This window comes from Neofelis nebulosa, chromosome 14, assembly GCF_028018385.1.
Source record: "Neofelis nebulosa isolate mNeoNeb1 chromosome 14, mNeoNeb1.pri, whole genome shotgun sequence".
Classification (NCBI taxonomy): Eukaryota; Metazoa; Chordata; class Mammalia; order Carnivora; family Felidae; genus Neofelis; species Neofelis nebulosa.
In genome coordinates, this window is record NC_080795.1 from 72476122 (window position 1) to 72492514 (window position 16393).

The following is a 16393-nucleotide window of genomic DNA, read 5'->3' on the forward strand; positions in this document are numbered from 1 at the left end:
CTGTGCCCACGGGGAACGTGGAGGTGTTCCCCCAGCCCAGGGAACCAGCCCAGGGAGGAGGTACAGCCATATGAATATACATATTTCAGGACAGCCCCTCTGAACCTGAGAGAGGATTTTAATTAATGCATGCATACCAAAGCTTAATTGCTGAGCGCACAGAGCACAGGAAGTCTGGGATAAAAGGTGTTACGTAAGGGAACAGCTTCAATATTTGCAGAATGGAGGAGAAATAGAGGTAGGGAGTGAAAACAAGATGAGCCAAGACACCTGCTGGGTCCTTCTCCAGGGATCCCTAGCTCAGAGTGGCACCTCCATTGGGGCCAGGACCTGGGGACACTCTTGACCCACCGTCTTCCTAATCCATCCCCAGTCCTGGCTCATTTACTTCCTAAAGATCTCTTCCTAAAGATCTCTCGGTCTCTCTCTCTCTCTCTCTCTCTCTCTCTCTCTCTTTTTCTCTCTCTCCCCATCCTCACAACACAGCCCGGGACCAAGCCTCCACCATTCCCACCTGGGTGCCTACAACTGCCTCCTTCCTGGTCTCCTCTCATCCCCACTTCTCCCCCTGCAATCTGGTCCCCCCCACACTGAAGCGAGAATCATCTCCACGGGTTTTTTTTTTTAACCTTTTACTGTAGAGAATTTTGTAGACACAAAAACAGAGAATATCTTGAACAGCCGTGCACCTACCACCCAGCCCCGACCACCATCAACTCACAACCAATCCTTCCTCTCCCCACGCTATTATTTCCGAGCAAATAATCTCACCATTTCAGTCACAAATAGAACAGCATGCATCTGCAAGACCAGGGCTTTTACACAAATATCATTGAAATACCATCGCCACACCTAAAAAAAATTATTTAATTCCTTGTCCTCACCAAATACCCAATTTTCAGATTTCTAATAGTCCCATAAATGTCAAAATGGTTTTTTTAAACAACTGTTTTTTAAAATCCAGATCCAAATAAGCTCTATGCCTTATGATTGACTGAGGAGCAGAATGAAAAATTTAAAACCCCAGTCTGATTACATCACCCCCCAGCTCTCCACCCCAGCTTAACATTCTTCAATGGTTCCTTAGTGCTTTAGGATAAAACCGAAATCACGTAACACGGGCTCCCTCTCGTCCGTGTCTCTGGCCTCATCTTGTCCACTCAAACTCACTGCTATAGAGAAATCTCCTTTCAGATTCTGGGACGTGCCAAGGTCCTTCCGTTTCAGGTCTTTTGCTCATGCTACTCCCTCTGCCTGCAAGGCTTCCTCACTTAGCATCTCTGCCTAGTTAACTCCTGTACTTCCTGAAACCTTACTTCTTCAGGGAAATTCTTCTTGCTCCCCCAGGTTAGATCATGGAATGTATTTCAGTTTTCATTCATAATTATGCATTCATTAGTGTGAATACTGACATCTGTTGATTGGATTCAATTATAAGCCATATGAGCATAAAGAGTGTGTTGGCGGGGGCGGGGGGACACCTGGGTGGCTCAGCCGGTGAAGCGTCCGACTTCGGCGTGGGTCGTAATCTCACGGTTCGTGGGTTCAAGCCCCGCGTCGGGCTCTGGGCTGACAGCTCAGAGCCTGGAGCCTGCTTCGGATTCTGTGTCTCCCTCTCTCTCTCTACCTGCCCGCTCACACTCTGTCTCTCTCTCAAAAATAAACATTGTATGGAAGCCAATTTGGTAATAAATTTCATATAAACAAATAAATTAAAAAAAAGAAAAATAAACATTTTAAACAAATGAAAAAAAAGAAAAAGAGTGTGTTAGGATTTCCTCATCGATGTGTCCCCAGCACCAATTACACAGTGCTCACCACAATATTAATAGATATTTGTGGAATACATGATCAAGCCACTTCCTTCAAGCTAAAATGCCAATAACGATTGACTGAATCTTCCTGAACCTTGAATTAGACATTTAAATTGGATGGAGAATTGCCAGTCTTACCCGAAATGCCATGCGTTCGGGAAAGCCAAAGTGATCCTTAAAAAGAAGGGCAATGTTGGAGGACTCCTGTTTTCCGATTTCAAAACCTACTACGAAAGCTATAGTTCCCAAAACAGAGTGGTATACGAGTAAGAGGAAATAACATGCTTTTCCTCCGAATCGGAGACCTTCGTGGACTACTCCCCTCCCAGTCCCAACCTCACTGCACACGACTCAGGCCCTGTTACTTGCATGAGCCGTCAGTGCCCCTCCCAGCCCGGTCCTCAACGTGCTGTTCCTTTGCTTTCCTCGCTCCCCCCCGCCCACCCCCGAGTGTGGAGGCTGCAACACTGTACAGACTGAGTCACTGCTCCTACTTCTTCATTCCCACCCTGAATCTGTTACACATTTGTGCCCTTGGTCACGTGACTTTGTACCACTTCCCACTAGGGCCGGTGGTGTTTATTCCTCCTCCCCACTGGACCCTGGACTGGACCACGGCCTTATTTAAGCAATGGCATGTGGATGGATGCGAGTGGCAGGCAGTGTGTGGTCCCAGGTCCATCCCTCCTACACCCCTGTGATGTGCCGTGGGAGGACTACGTCTCCCTAGACGCCGTTAGCTACTACCTCTCAGTCTGGACCCCAGACTGATAACACGCAGAGCAGATCTGAACCCAACCAGAAGGCCACCTGGAGCAAGCTGAGCCCGGCCTAGATCAGACAAGTCACAGAGCCATGAGCTTGAATACGAAGATCTGTTGTCAAGCAAGTCGCTGCAGTTCTGAGTTGCTGGGGTTTTTTTAAACCGACTAATACAAATGGAAACGCTAATTTATGGACGCTGTCAAGTCTCAACACGGGTTGGAAAAAATGAAGGCCATGCACATGGACAGCAGAGGCGGCGGCAAAGAATACCTCCTTACAGAACACCTACTTGGTGCCAATGTGACCCTCACAATAATCCTGGAAGGTAGACAGCACTGGGCCACCTTTACAGGTGAGACAGTTGAGGCTCCGAGATGTGAAATGATGTGTCCAACAGTGTGTGGCAGAACTGGGATTCCAACCCAGGTTTTCGGACTCAAAAAGTCCAAACCAGGCTTCTCTTCCCCAAAAGGGTCTCACAGATGCTCAAAGACGGACCACGTGAGCCCTCGGTCCACCGACCCACCTCCACTCTTGTCCCATGTCCTTCGATGGGTCTTCAGGAGAGGCTGCTGGGCTACAGCAGGTGGCCACTGGGCTTCAAGTCCAATCTCCCCAAATTCCAGTCCAGCTCTACCCGAGCAGAGCCTCATCCTGGTCAGTGAGCCTCTGTGGCTCTCAGGCCCCTTGTTTGTGACACGAGGCCACCAGTCCGCACCCAGCCTACGTCGCTAGGCTGGTGTGGAACTCCAGAGAGATGGCGTGTGACCGAGCTGTGTGAGGTGTGGCCCCCAAGTCAGCTGACATCCTGCTGCCCCCACTTGGAAACCACTCAGGGCAGGTTAGCAGCTGCGTGTAGGTCAGTATCTCGCCCACGCGGCTTTTAGACCTGTTTATGTTCTGAGGCTGTTTCGTTTGCTTCTCAAACAGAGATGTTTTCTTTTTTTTTTAATTTTTTTTTAATGTTTATTTATTTTTAAGAGAGAGTGAGACAGAGTGTGAGCAGGGGAGGGCCAGAGAGAGAGGGAGACACAGAATCCAAAACAGGCTCCAGGCTCTGAGCTGTCAGCCCAGAGCCTGATGCGGGGCTCGAACTCACAGACTGCGAGATCGTGACCTGAGCCGAAGTCGGACACTTAACCGACTGAGCCACCCAGGTGCCCCAAACAGAGATGTTTTCTATTGGTAAAAGTAACCCAGATCCATCACGAAAAATACTAAGGCACAGAACTAAAATCTGGTGTCATCCTAACACCGAGAGATAAATACTGTTGGCACTTTAAGGCTATTTCCTTTCTGGGATTGGTTTTTGTAAGAATGAAACAATGCCTTTCAACTAACGATTTCCTTGGAACCAGGGAACTACCAGTAATTTTTAAAAATTCCCCTTTGCATTCGTTCATTCCATCAGTCATTCAACAACTATCTGCTTTTGTACCTACTACGTGCCTGAGACTGTTCTTACTGCCTGAAGTCAGAGCCGAGGGCAAAAGAGAGTTCATGATGTCAAGCAATACACATGCATTTATTCATTATTTTATAATTCAATGAATAGACAGAGCCTAGTATTTGTTAGGCATTTGCTAATAATAATAATAATAATAATAATAATAAAAAATAGCAGCAGCTTCTTTGCTGGATGCTATACTGTAACAGCCTCGCTTATTATTAAAAGTTGGCCCTCAACTGCATGTGTTAGAATTCAGAATATGGCTCTTTGAAGAGTTAACTTCTCACACTACAGTTTTCTTTTACTTATTTACTTATTTATTTATTTATTTTAAAATGTTTATTTATTTATGTTTGAGGAGAGGAGGGGCGGAGAGGGAGAGAGAGAGAGAGAGAGAGAATCCCAAGCGGGCTCCGCACTGGCAGCACAGAACCCGACGCGGGGCTCGAAGCCACAAACCGTGAGATAGTGACCTGACCTGAAGTCGGACGCTTGACTGACTGAGCCACCCAGGTGCCCCGATGGTTTCCTTTTAAAATCGGGGTCATTAAAGTCCCTATGTCATACAGTCGCCATGAGAATCAGTGAGGAAATGCAGTTAAAGCACTGAGCAAAATGCTCAGTTCCCAGCATCTGATGCATAAATGGGAACGAACAGTGGTTGTAGTGATTATTACGGTCTCACTTGACCCTTACGGCCAGCCTACAAGAAGGTGAAACTCAGAGGTTAAGGAACTTGTCCAAAGCTATGCAGGTTCCCAGTCAGGCACCTGGGGCTCAGTCCCACGGGGGCCCCTGTGACACAGGTGGAGAACACGGCACCAAGACCACCATGCTGGGGTAGGGGAGCTGGAGCATTGCGGCACAACTCCCACCTCTTGGCCCCGCACAGCCAGGGTGCGACCTGAGGCTGAAGGGTAGGAAGCCTTCCAGGGAAATCCGCACGGGCCTGCAGTGCCTTCCGGGGTGGGCTCGAAGATACAAGGAGGAGACACACAGCACCTGTAAATAGGCGCTCAATACATACATGTCGGAGTAAGCGAACGTGTGGTACCAACCCCATGCCCTTCTTTACAACCTCTCATTTCCCGCGGCCACCAGTGACGGGAGATTGAGAGCGTGAACCAGAATTCATCGCCAGCGAGCACCACGTCTTTTATCCACCCGTGTTTCTGCTTCTTCTATTGAAATTCTATCCTGTAACTTACGGTATGTCATTCGGGACAGCGATTCCCGCGTGTCACTTGGTACATAAACCCGTAAAGAGTACGGCCAGGCCCCAAATCGGTGTTGAGTTTTATTCAACAGAAGCGACTTCACGGATGTTGGGATGTGTATCCTTTTAGAGAGGATATGATGAACTTTGAGTCATCCGCAGCTGGCTACAGCTGGGACAATGTCTTTTTTTCCCATAACATCATGGCAAACACTTTGCCTATTTACTGATGTGAGTCTTTCCTGGTCTGTGGAAGTTGTAAGTTAGAAAATCAAGGAGCTAGAGAAAATAGCCTGAATACATATTATTTATGTCAATCTTCCTCTTATCTATTGGAAGCCCAATTTGTCCAGTCCCATTTGAAATTCCCTCTCTTCCAAGAGCCTTCCTCAACAATCCAGCCATCTTGAACTCTCACAGCAGGTAATAGCAGCAACAGTGACCCCTACTGGGCACTTTCTATGCGCCAGACCCCTCCCGGCACAGCACGTTGGCCCCTCACTCAATCCTCACCCTAATCCTGCAAGGAACTGAGATCATCTGCATTTTACAGATAAGAAAACTGAGGCTCACAGAAGTTAGGTAACATGTGGTCACACGGCTACTTGGAGGTGGCCGATTCGGGACTCAAACCTGGAATGGCTTGACCTCAAAAGCTCAGGGTTTTCCTCACTATGCTACAGAAACCGTATAAATTGAGACTGACTATACCCATTATTTCCTGATTGTTTAAAATAGGTAAGTCAAACCTCTTCTCCAGCGATTGTTGAACAGTGAACTGGTGAATGCTGAGGTCGTCTTGAGTCGGCCATGGGCATTCCATACCAATGCCATGTAACTCTGGACTCTTTGCTGTTTCTCTTCATCTGTCCTCCCACTGCCTGCCAGCAAGTGGTTGGGATGGACCGCCCCTAATGACCCTCTCTGCCCAGGACTATCCAATCAAGTATGATATAGAAGGAAGCAGATGAGACTCTATGGAAGTCCACCCCCAAGAAAGCCAAGAAAGACTGAGGTGCTAACACCTACGAACCTTAGCCTGGATGCCCTCCCTCTGCCTCACTTGCTGGCTAAGACAACAATCAGAGATGGCTTGGGTCCCTCCTCTCCAAAGAAGAGGTCAGTGAAGGACCCACGATCCAAAAGACTAGATAGAATCACTGTCTTGTGGGATTATAAATTCATGATGACTCTGACCAGGGATCTTACATCCTATGTAAGTGAGGAGGCCAAGTCGGGGCTGGCTGGGCTCACCGTCCAGTCGGGGGCGGGTGGGACAGGGACAGAAACAAGAGACGCTATGACCGCTCCTAAGCAGTCTCACGCAATGTCACAGCACCTGCCTCACACATGTTATTAGGTGCCTACCGGATACTCTTTCCCACCGGCCAGAGCTTCCTGTAATGACACCCATCCGTTGGAGAAATGCATCCATCCACTCATCTACTCATTTACTGAAAAAACAGGTGTTACGCTAAATGTCAAGGAGATAATGATGGTTAGCAACAGCCATGGTCTCTGCTTAGAGCCCTTGAATGACATATTAATCAAATAACCCCAGGTGTGATGAGAGAAAGGCAAAGTACTGGGTGCCATGGGAGCCTACACATCACAATAAGTAATAATCCTCACCAGCTTAAAAAGTTGCATCCTGAAAACTCTGTCAATCTGAAAATAAATGAACACCAGACACACAGCTTCAGTGAGCCAAGGAGAGAACCACTAAGTCCCCTTGGAAGCACTGGGCGGCCCGCTAGGCTCACTCACTTGCCACATGACCCACTCCCCACCCTGGCAAAAGCAGGCTGACCTCAGCCTGTGCCTAAACCAAAGGACACACTGCCTTCAGGGTCCCCCGGGAAGAACAGCAAGTGTGGAATGTGTGGGTGCTGGGGTTTTGTTGTGCTACCAGCTGTCTTAAGAGTGCGATCGAGGTCCTTTCAAACAACTGTGTGTTTACTCTCAGGGAGCCTGTGGAGCACGGAGCCGTCTGGATGGCTGCACCCCCTGCACGCTGTGTAGGGGCAGGGCGCTGCGGGCAGCCCAGCACTGGGGGGGACTTCAAGCAGGGGAGAGAAGACAGACTCAGGAGCAGGAAGACTTCTGTTCCAGCACAGGTGCTCCCACCTAACTGCTGTGTGACTTGGGACAATAAACTTCACTTCCTTTTTTTTTTTTAAGTTTATTTTTATTTATTTTGAGATAGAACCAGCGGGGAATGGGCAGAGAGACAGAGGATCCGAAGCAGGCTCTGTGCTGACAGCAGATGCAAGGCTTGAACTAACAAACCTTGAGATCATGACCTAAGCCGATGTCAGATGCTTAACCGACTTGAGCCACTCAGTCGCCCCCATAAACGTCACTTCTGCCACTTCTAGAAAATGGTGGCAGCAGACCGTCATGTGACCACACACGCTGCATTGATGTTTACAAGTCCATTAAAGGCCAAGTGCATCCTACTATAAGCAACATCTGAGACTTTCTGCCCAAGGGCTTGCTCTCAGGCACCAAGGGGCAGGCTGGAAGTGCCAGAGAACTAATACTCGTGGGGGTGGCCCTCAGACAAGAATGTGGGGAGCGCCAGCAGAGCAGATGTGGGACGGACAAGTGCCACCATCATAACCGCCTACAACTAGAAAGGGCGCCCAGAGTCCCGACTCAGCAGCCTCTCGGCAAGGCCAGCACCACGGACACAGTCATCACACTGTTGTCCACTGTCCACAGTCAAGGCCTGAGAGTCACCTTCCAGGGGCAGCACCTCAGGGTCCCAGCCTCACCCAGCTCGAGGATGGAAAGGATTTTGCAAGGGAAGGTATTCACCCCTCCCCCGCCCCCGCCGGGAGCCCCATTGCTAAGTGCTCACTAGGTACCACGCAGGCCCCGTGTGGGCACCAGACCTTCTGCCACCTCCCGTTACGCTGGATCTCTCCGCAGCCCCGAGTAGTGAGAAGCACAGCTGTCACTGTGGTCCCCGGCTTACGGCGCAGGCAAGAGATTACACAGGAACTGAAAAAATAACATAGCTGATAATATCGGCGTTTCCTACGCTCATCATACACGACACAAGCAATAACTCCTTTCATCTTCATAACACCCCCAGGAGACGGGTATTGTCACGGCTCCATTTTACAGGGAAGGGAACTGAGGCTAATACACGAGGAGCATCTTGCTAGAATTTTCACAGCCTGGAAGCGGAATCTAGCTCTGCCTGATTCCAGAACATTCTTCTTTCCCTTAAATCCCACTTGCCCTTCGGAGCAGTGGCAGCCTTAGGAGAGAGGTCTCCACTGTATGGACTTCTCCCCCATGCGGGGACTAAAAAAAAGACCTATGACAAGCTGGTTAGACCAGCCTCCCTACCCACGTGCAAGTGCACTCCTGACTCCCCTGAGCAGGTCCTATCAGCATCAACCACCCAGCACCCAACTTAGCAACAGTCCTTGTAATCACCTTATTCCTTCCATTCCTGTGACAGCCATAGTGTCCCCTCGCTCCTACACGTGTCTTACTATTAACACAACTTAACATGGCAGAGGTTCTGTCTCCTCCGACCCCGAGATGATGTCGAGGGATGTGTGTCACAACCGAGGGTATCTCAGAATCAAAGGAGAGAAAGTATGTCTAAGACCTGTTGAGATCTCATCTAATGGAAAGCCCAGAACTGTCCTCGGAAGGCGGTAAATCTGAGGAACGAGCGGCCTGAAGAATCTCCTTCGGACTATCCAAAGAATCCAGCCGGGTGCGCCTGCCCCTGCGTGAGGTTCCAGCCCTCAGCCTCCCATCTGTGTGTGGCTCAGACTCCATGCATATCTGCACGTCTACTAGGTAAAGGAAGTGAATTCCTCACTTGTCAGTCCACAGGTGACAAGATCCGATGACTGCCCCTTATACTGGAAAAGTGTGAAATAAATATTCGACTCTACCTTCCATTCTGCCATTCATTCGTTCACTCCTACAACAGTTCAATGGATGCCATCACATGCCAACCCAAGCTGGGCACCTTCCTGCTGTGTAAGGCAAAAAAGTCAATCAACGGTTGTTAGCACCTGTGAAAACAGATGTGGGTGCAAAGCACAGAAACGATTCAGATGATAGGACACAGAGTGGCTGCATGGGGTGGGAGGGGGAGGGGCATCAGGTTCTGGGGGAGGAATGGGGGAACCAGACAGGGGAAAAAAAAAAAACAGGAAGAGAGACTTTTTTGTTTGTTTTAATGTTTATTTATTTTTGAGAGAGAGAGAGAGAGCGCGAGCAGGGGAGGGGCACAGAGAGAGGGAGACACGGAATCCGAAGCCGGCTCCAGGCTCTGAGCTGTCAGCACAGAGCCCCATGCGGGGCTCAAACTCATGAACCGCCAAGATCATGATCTCACGGAGCTCGTGATCTCATGGTTCGTTGAGTTCGAGCTCCATGCCGGGCTCTCTGCTGTCAGCGCAGAGCCCGCTTCGGATCCTCTGTCCCTCTCTCTCTCTGCTCCTCCCCTGCTCATGCTCTCTCTCTCAAAAATAAAACATTTTTTTAAAAACCTACATAACACAGAATTTACCATGTTAACCACTTTTAACTGTACAGTTCAGTAGTGTTAAGTATATCCACTTAATCATTGTTGTACAACAGATCTCCAGGAATTTTTCATCTTGCAAATCTGAAACTCTATCCCCGTTAGACAACAATTCCCATGTCTCCTTCCCCCAGCCCCTGGCAGCCACCATTCCACTTTCCGTCTCTAGGAGTTTGGCCACTTTAGATACGTCACGTAAGCAGAATCGTACAGCATTATTCTTTTTGTAACTGGCTTATCTCACTTAGCATAATGTCCTCCAGGTTCATCCATGGTGTAGCAGGTGTCCAAAGTTCCTTTCTTTTTAAGGCTGGCTGATATTCCATTGTGTGGGTGCCACTACTCATCCACAGATGAACATTTGGGTGGCTCCCACCTCTTGGCTGTTTTGAATAGTAAGTATGGGTGTGCAAATATCTCTTTGAGATCCTGCTCTTAATTCTTTTGGATATATGCCTAGTCTTGGAATTGGCGGATCGTACAGCCATTCCATTTTCAATCTCTGAAGAACCAGCAGACTGTTTTCCACAGAGGTTGTACCATTTTACGATCCCACCAATAGTGCACAAGGGTTCCAATTTCTAGCCCTCAAGGACAAATGAATGATGTATCTGTTGGATGAATAATGGGCATAGCATAATAACACAATAAATACTTTTTGATGGGCTGACACTTTCTCTCTAGTGACTTACAATCTCCGTAAGTTTACCCAAGACTAGAAAATAAGAACAAAATGCCACACAAACAGAACTGCAAGAACATACTTAAAACCTGCACGTACTTACAAAGGCTAACTTTGCTCCGTGACCACACTCAGTACTAGAAGTTCCTCCAGGACGGGGACCATGACTTACCTTCCTCTAAATCTTTGGTCTTGATTTGTAAGGCCCTCCTGGTTAAGGGGCTTGAGGAGCAGCAGGCACACAGCACTATCGGCTGAATGGTTACAGAGGGGCAGGTTCAATCAAGGAAGGCTTACTGGAAGAAGATGGCTTTGAAGGAGGGAGAGGACGGTCTGGCAGAACAAAGGAAGCGCAGGTGAGGCTACAGAGAGGAGCCTGACTCCTAAGTTTCATCTCATTCCCGAAGGCAGAGGTAGTTTGTGGGGAAGCCTGAACACAATAACAGCATCACCTGACATGACCAAAAAAAAACAAAAAATCACCTGACATGATGATGCACCATGCTTTACAGGTGCTTAGTAAATACCTATTGACTGAATAGACGTCCAGAATGAGATAAAACAACCAGGGCAGGGGTGGAAGGGCGAGCGTCAGACTTCAGCTCCATGTATGACCTCATGGTTCATGAGTTCAAGCCCTGCATCGGGCTCACTGCTGTCAGGGCACAGCCTGCTTTAGATCCCCTGTCCCCCTTCCTCTCTGCCCCACCCCTGTTTACGCTCTCTCCCTTTAAAATAAACTTAAAACACACACACACACACACACACACACACACACACACACAAGGAAACATCAGAAAGACTTCTGTATGAGCAGTCAAAATGGGAAATGGGGGATTCCTTTTACACGCTAGGGAAACAGTCATGCGACCTAAACTCCACCCCCCCCCCCAAAAGAAACCCCATATCCTGGCCGTGTGTGACTTCTGTCTACAGATTTGCCTATTCTGGGTATTTCATGTAAGTGGAATCACACAATAGGTGGGTTGTTTTTTTTTTTTTAATTAAGTTTATTTATTTTGAGAGAGAGAGAAAAAGCGTGAGCAGGGGAGGGCCAGAGAAAGGAGAGACAGAGAATCCCAAGCAGGCTCCAGGCTGTCAGTGCACAGCCCCCCCTGCGGGGCTCGAAAGCAGTAACTGTGAGGGCATGACCTGAGCTGAAATCAAGAGTCGGACATTTAACCGACTGAGCCACCCAGGCGCCCCAGGTGGGTTTTTTAAATTCTGCCTTTTGTGGCAAAATCTGCAAAAAGGCCCCATTTCCCCAACTTCTGGTTGGACTCAGGCCTCTGGCTCTGATGGAGTCAGGCCTCGCTCCCTGGAATGGTTATTATGGAGGTGGGCCACAGGAGGGACGACGGGGGCCAGGAGACCCTCCCGAGGGGGCCTGAGCATGCCAGCACCAGCTAGAAACGGCTGCTGCCTGGCCCCATCAGCCCCACATTAAGCTCATGCTTCCAGGAGGCCTTGGTTTGCGCTTCTGTTCTGGCCTCTGGCCTAGTTAGTGGCAGAGCAGACAGAGCGAGGGCTTTAGTCAGTCACATTCCAAGGAATTCCCCAGAAAGGGCCCTGAGGGTTTCTACCCAGTACCTTCCTCCTTCCTGCATTCATTTGGGATTCCCCTTCTCTCCAGCAGCACATGTTCCCGCACACGTGGGCCCAACTGATTTAAAACCATCCCAGCAGTTTGCTAGTTATTAGTTTGAAGGGGTAGGGGACCCAAGTGGGGTCAATGAGACCTGAGGCTGGAGGTTTCTGGGAAAGCTCTTTCTTGATCATCTGGAAGAGGTCTTGGAAAAGGTGTTTTGTCTCTTCCTCTGGATGTTACAGTACAGACGAAGCTCAAAACAGCTGCGGCCGGGCTCACGACCAGCCTTGGGGAGAAACCCACATGCGAAGAACAGACTCAAAGAACTCCAGGAAATGGGAGCCGGAGTTTCTGGAATAGAAGCGAATTCTGGATCCTACTTCACCACATGCCCCCCACATTTCACTCTCCCCCACTGCACCCAAAATGGACTTCTAGGGACTAATGTAAGGGCTCCGTACCCCTCTGGCTGCAGGATGGTTTTAGCCAACAGGGAGCCCCAGCTGGAGACCAGAGCAGGGGCTGGGCGTGGTACGAGAATACCGGTCCCTCCCACCCCACTGCCTCTCTGGGGGTCACCGTGAACTGGCCACCCCCCTAAGCCCAAGCCTCAGCTCTGGTCAGGCCCTCTCCCCATTGCCCTCGCTGTCCCCAGGCTCCAGTTAGGGTTCTCTCCCCATCTCTCAAGCCAGGCATCCCGCAGGAGTCCCAAGGCCACCTGCCCTAGGCACTACACTACCCCTGGAGCCTCGCTACACCTGCTCAGGACTTTTTCTTTTCTTCAGCTTATTTATTTTGAGAGAGAGAGAGAGCGAGCAGGGGAGGGGCAGAGAGAAGGAGAGAATTCCAAACAGGCTCCACCCTGTCAGCACGGAGCCTGACATGGGGCTGGAACTCACGAACCTTGGGATCATGACCTGGGCCTAAATCAGGAGTTGGACGCTTAACCGACTGAGCCACCCAGGCATCCACCTGCTCACGCCTTCTTAAAGATCCCTTTATGTGGCCCACAAGCGTAGGAATAGATGCTCAAAAGCATCTGTCATTAGGGAAAAGCAAACTGGAAACCACATTAACGTACCATTAATATACCCACTGGCTCAGCCATAATAACAAGCAAACACAAAACATAAAATAACAAGTCTTAGGAGGTAGAGAAATCAGAACTCTCATTCACTGCTGATAGGGATGTAAAATGATTCGGCCACTTTGGAAAAGTTTGGCAGGTCCTCACAAGGTTAAACCTAGAGTCACCCGACGACTCAATTCCACCCCTAGACATATACCCCAAAGAATTAAAAACAGCTTTTCCAACAACTACTTGTACATGAAGGTTCACAGCGGCACTATTCACAATAACCAGGGGTGGGAACAACCCATATGTCTGTCAATGGATGGACGCATAAACAACTATGATCTATCCGTACAGTGAAACATTATTTAGCCATAACAAGGAACAGAGTACTGCAATCTGCTACATGAACGAACTTCACATCATGCTAAGTGTAAGAAGCCAGACGCAAAAGGGTACTTCTATATGCGACATCTCAAACAGCTAATTCCAGAGAGACAGAAAACAATGGTTGCCAAGGGTTTGGGGGGGCGGGGGAGGCGGAGATGGGGAGTGACTATTTAATGGGTACAGGGTCTCCTTTTGGATGATGACACGATGATGGAACAACATGGCAAATGTACTAAATGCCACGAATTACATTCTTTAAAATGGTTAATAATTAATTTCATGTCAGCTTTATCTCAATTAAAAAATCGTTTATGAAATTCTCCTTGAATTATCTTAATTCAAGGGGACTGTGTGTGTCTTGTGGGGAGAAGGATTGGCCACCCCTCCCTCCCCCCCCGCACCACCACCACCTTGTGGACTTATAATTATATGAGTCAATGTACTTTCTTGTTTCAATTAAGCCCACCTTGTTCTATGCTTCAGGAAGCTTCCTAACTGGCCCACCCACTCAACCACATCACAGCTGGGTGGCTGCGGGCATGTGTCTAAGCTTCTCTGAGTCTTAGTTTCCTCATCTGCAAAACAGAGCTGATAATACCAACATCATTGGGTTGGTTCAGGATTACTGGGACATTAACTTAATAAAAGTATATAAAATGGGGGGCCCTGCAGGGCTCAGTCAGTTAAGCATCCGACTTCAGCTCAGGTCATGATCTCACAGCTCGTGAGTTCGAGCCCCGCATCGGGCTCTGTGCTGACAGCTCAGAGCCTGGAGCCTGCTTGGGATTCTGTGTCTCCCTCTCTCTCTCTGCCCCTCCCCTGCCCTCTCAAAAATAAACATTAAAAAATTTTTTTAAAAAAAGTGTATAAAATGTATCTAGAACATTATATGGGGCTCAAAGGATAATGTCATTCGTTCCTTTTAATACCAAATTATGACTCTCCCTCTGTGGCAATCAGTGTCTTACTGCTGCTAATACCAATACACCATCCCAGTCCCCTTGGTGTGAAGTAAGTGTCTATTGAATTGAACTGTCCAAGGTTTCATTAATTTATCAAAAAAGAAAAAGAAAAAAACATCTTCAACTGAACTGAGCCAGATCCTACACTAGATCCTGTGGGTACCAAATACAGCAACAGCATAACAGTATCTGCTCTCCGGAAGCCACAAAATAGTAAGGGAGACAGAGGTGTAAACAAAACCAGGCATTAAAATGTTTCAGATGCCTTGACAAAAGTCTGTACAGACAAGATGATCAATTCTCCTGGGAATCAGGCTGGTCGGAATGGCTTCCTGGAAGGGGAGACACTCAGGTTCAGGAGAAGGGGCTCATGGAACGGACCGATGTCATGGGCACTCAAGGCAGAGGGCCCCACCTGAGCAAAGGCGTGGGGGCCTGACACAGGGAGGGAGGATGAGGGGTATGGACACATCTCCCACAGAAGCTGCAGGGTGGAGGAGGGAGGAGAGGGAGGTAGACGAGGAGAAGGGGGTGGAGGAAGGAGAAGTGTGAACAATGACACTGAAGGAACACAGAGTCGGACCATCGGAGACGGCCTTATAGGAGTTCAGGAGTGGACAACTATATGACTCCACAGAACAGTTAAGACGATCTGCTCTAGCACTTTCCAGATGGGGTCTGGCTTCCTAACTCCTGGATACAAAGGCAGCATCTAGATTTGACCATACGGTATTTCCTGGCTCCCGCCCTCCGCCTTCTCACTTACCTTGGGCTCCTCTGCTCCTCCCCCTCAGCTCCCTCTGCTAAGCGTCACTTCATTGTCTTTACAAGTCCAGACACTTCCATCATCTTCTTCCTTCCTCCTTCCCCAAAACTCTCTCCCAAAGATCAACGGCAAACAGCACACTGAGGTAGGCTCTGTGCCCCCACAGTGGTCATGGCTCATCCTGGTTTACTGCCCGCAAAGGGGCCTGAGCCAGAGAAAGAGCCAGAGGCTTGAAGCCACAGGTGCTGGGTTCAGATCCAGTTGTCAGCTGCTTATTCCGGGACCTCAGGCAGGTCAGCAGGCAGGCTGAAGCCTTGTTTCTTCACAGCTGATTCTTTCTGTTATTCTTTTTTTTTTTTTATTTATTTTTTTAAGTTTATTTATTTTGAGAGGACAGGGGAGAGGAGCAGAGAAGAGAGGGAGAGAGTGAATCCCAAGCAGGCTCTACACAGTCAGCATGTAGCCAGACCAGGGGCTCGATCCCACGAACTACAAGATCATGAACTGAGCTGACCTCAAAAGGGAGCCAGCCGTTTAACCAACCGACTGAGCCACCCAGGCGCCCCTCCTTTATTATAATAAAGGCAGAGCTGGAAATGACCTCAATACCCACCTGCATCACCTTCCACACTTGCTGCTGAGGCAATCGAGGCCCTCAAGGTTAAGCAAGCAGCTTGAGGTCAAGGTTGAGGGCAAAGTCAAGTCTATGTAAAAGTACAGTATTAAATAAAACGAAATCACCAACTGGCTTATGTCCGTAACAGTTCTTACAGCCCATACCCACGCCACTTTCTGTTTAATTTAGGACGTTCTGATTAAAGAAACACCGCATAATATCTAAAACTCAACGGTATGAAATATGAGGACCAAGAGTGCTACAATTATCATAGGATCATACAATTTCCTTTTCTTCACTTTGATCTCATTAGCCAACCCTCTCATTATACAGACGAGAAAACTGAGTTTCCCAGGGAGGGAAAGTGATGTTCCCAAAGATGTTCCACCCTATTGGAGTGAACACTGGAATGCAACTCGTGATTCTGGCTCTCAAAAACTGTTTTTCTCTATAATATCGAATCATAGCAACAAAAAAGCTACTAGTTATCCCCAGATGAGTCGGAGTATCT

The 16393-nt window shown here is 48.6% G+C and overlaps 1 protein-coding gene across 2 annotated transcripts in view; it reads right to left on the reverse strand.

Annotated features, from left to right (window-relative positions):
* Positions 1-16393, reverse strand: part of ASAP1 (ArfGAP with SH3 domain, ankyrin repeat and PH domain 1) — a 352683-nt gene that overhangs the window by 319850 nt on the left and 16440 nt on the right. The gene's annotated exons all lie outside the window — the stretch shown is intronic.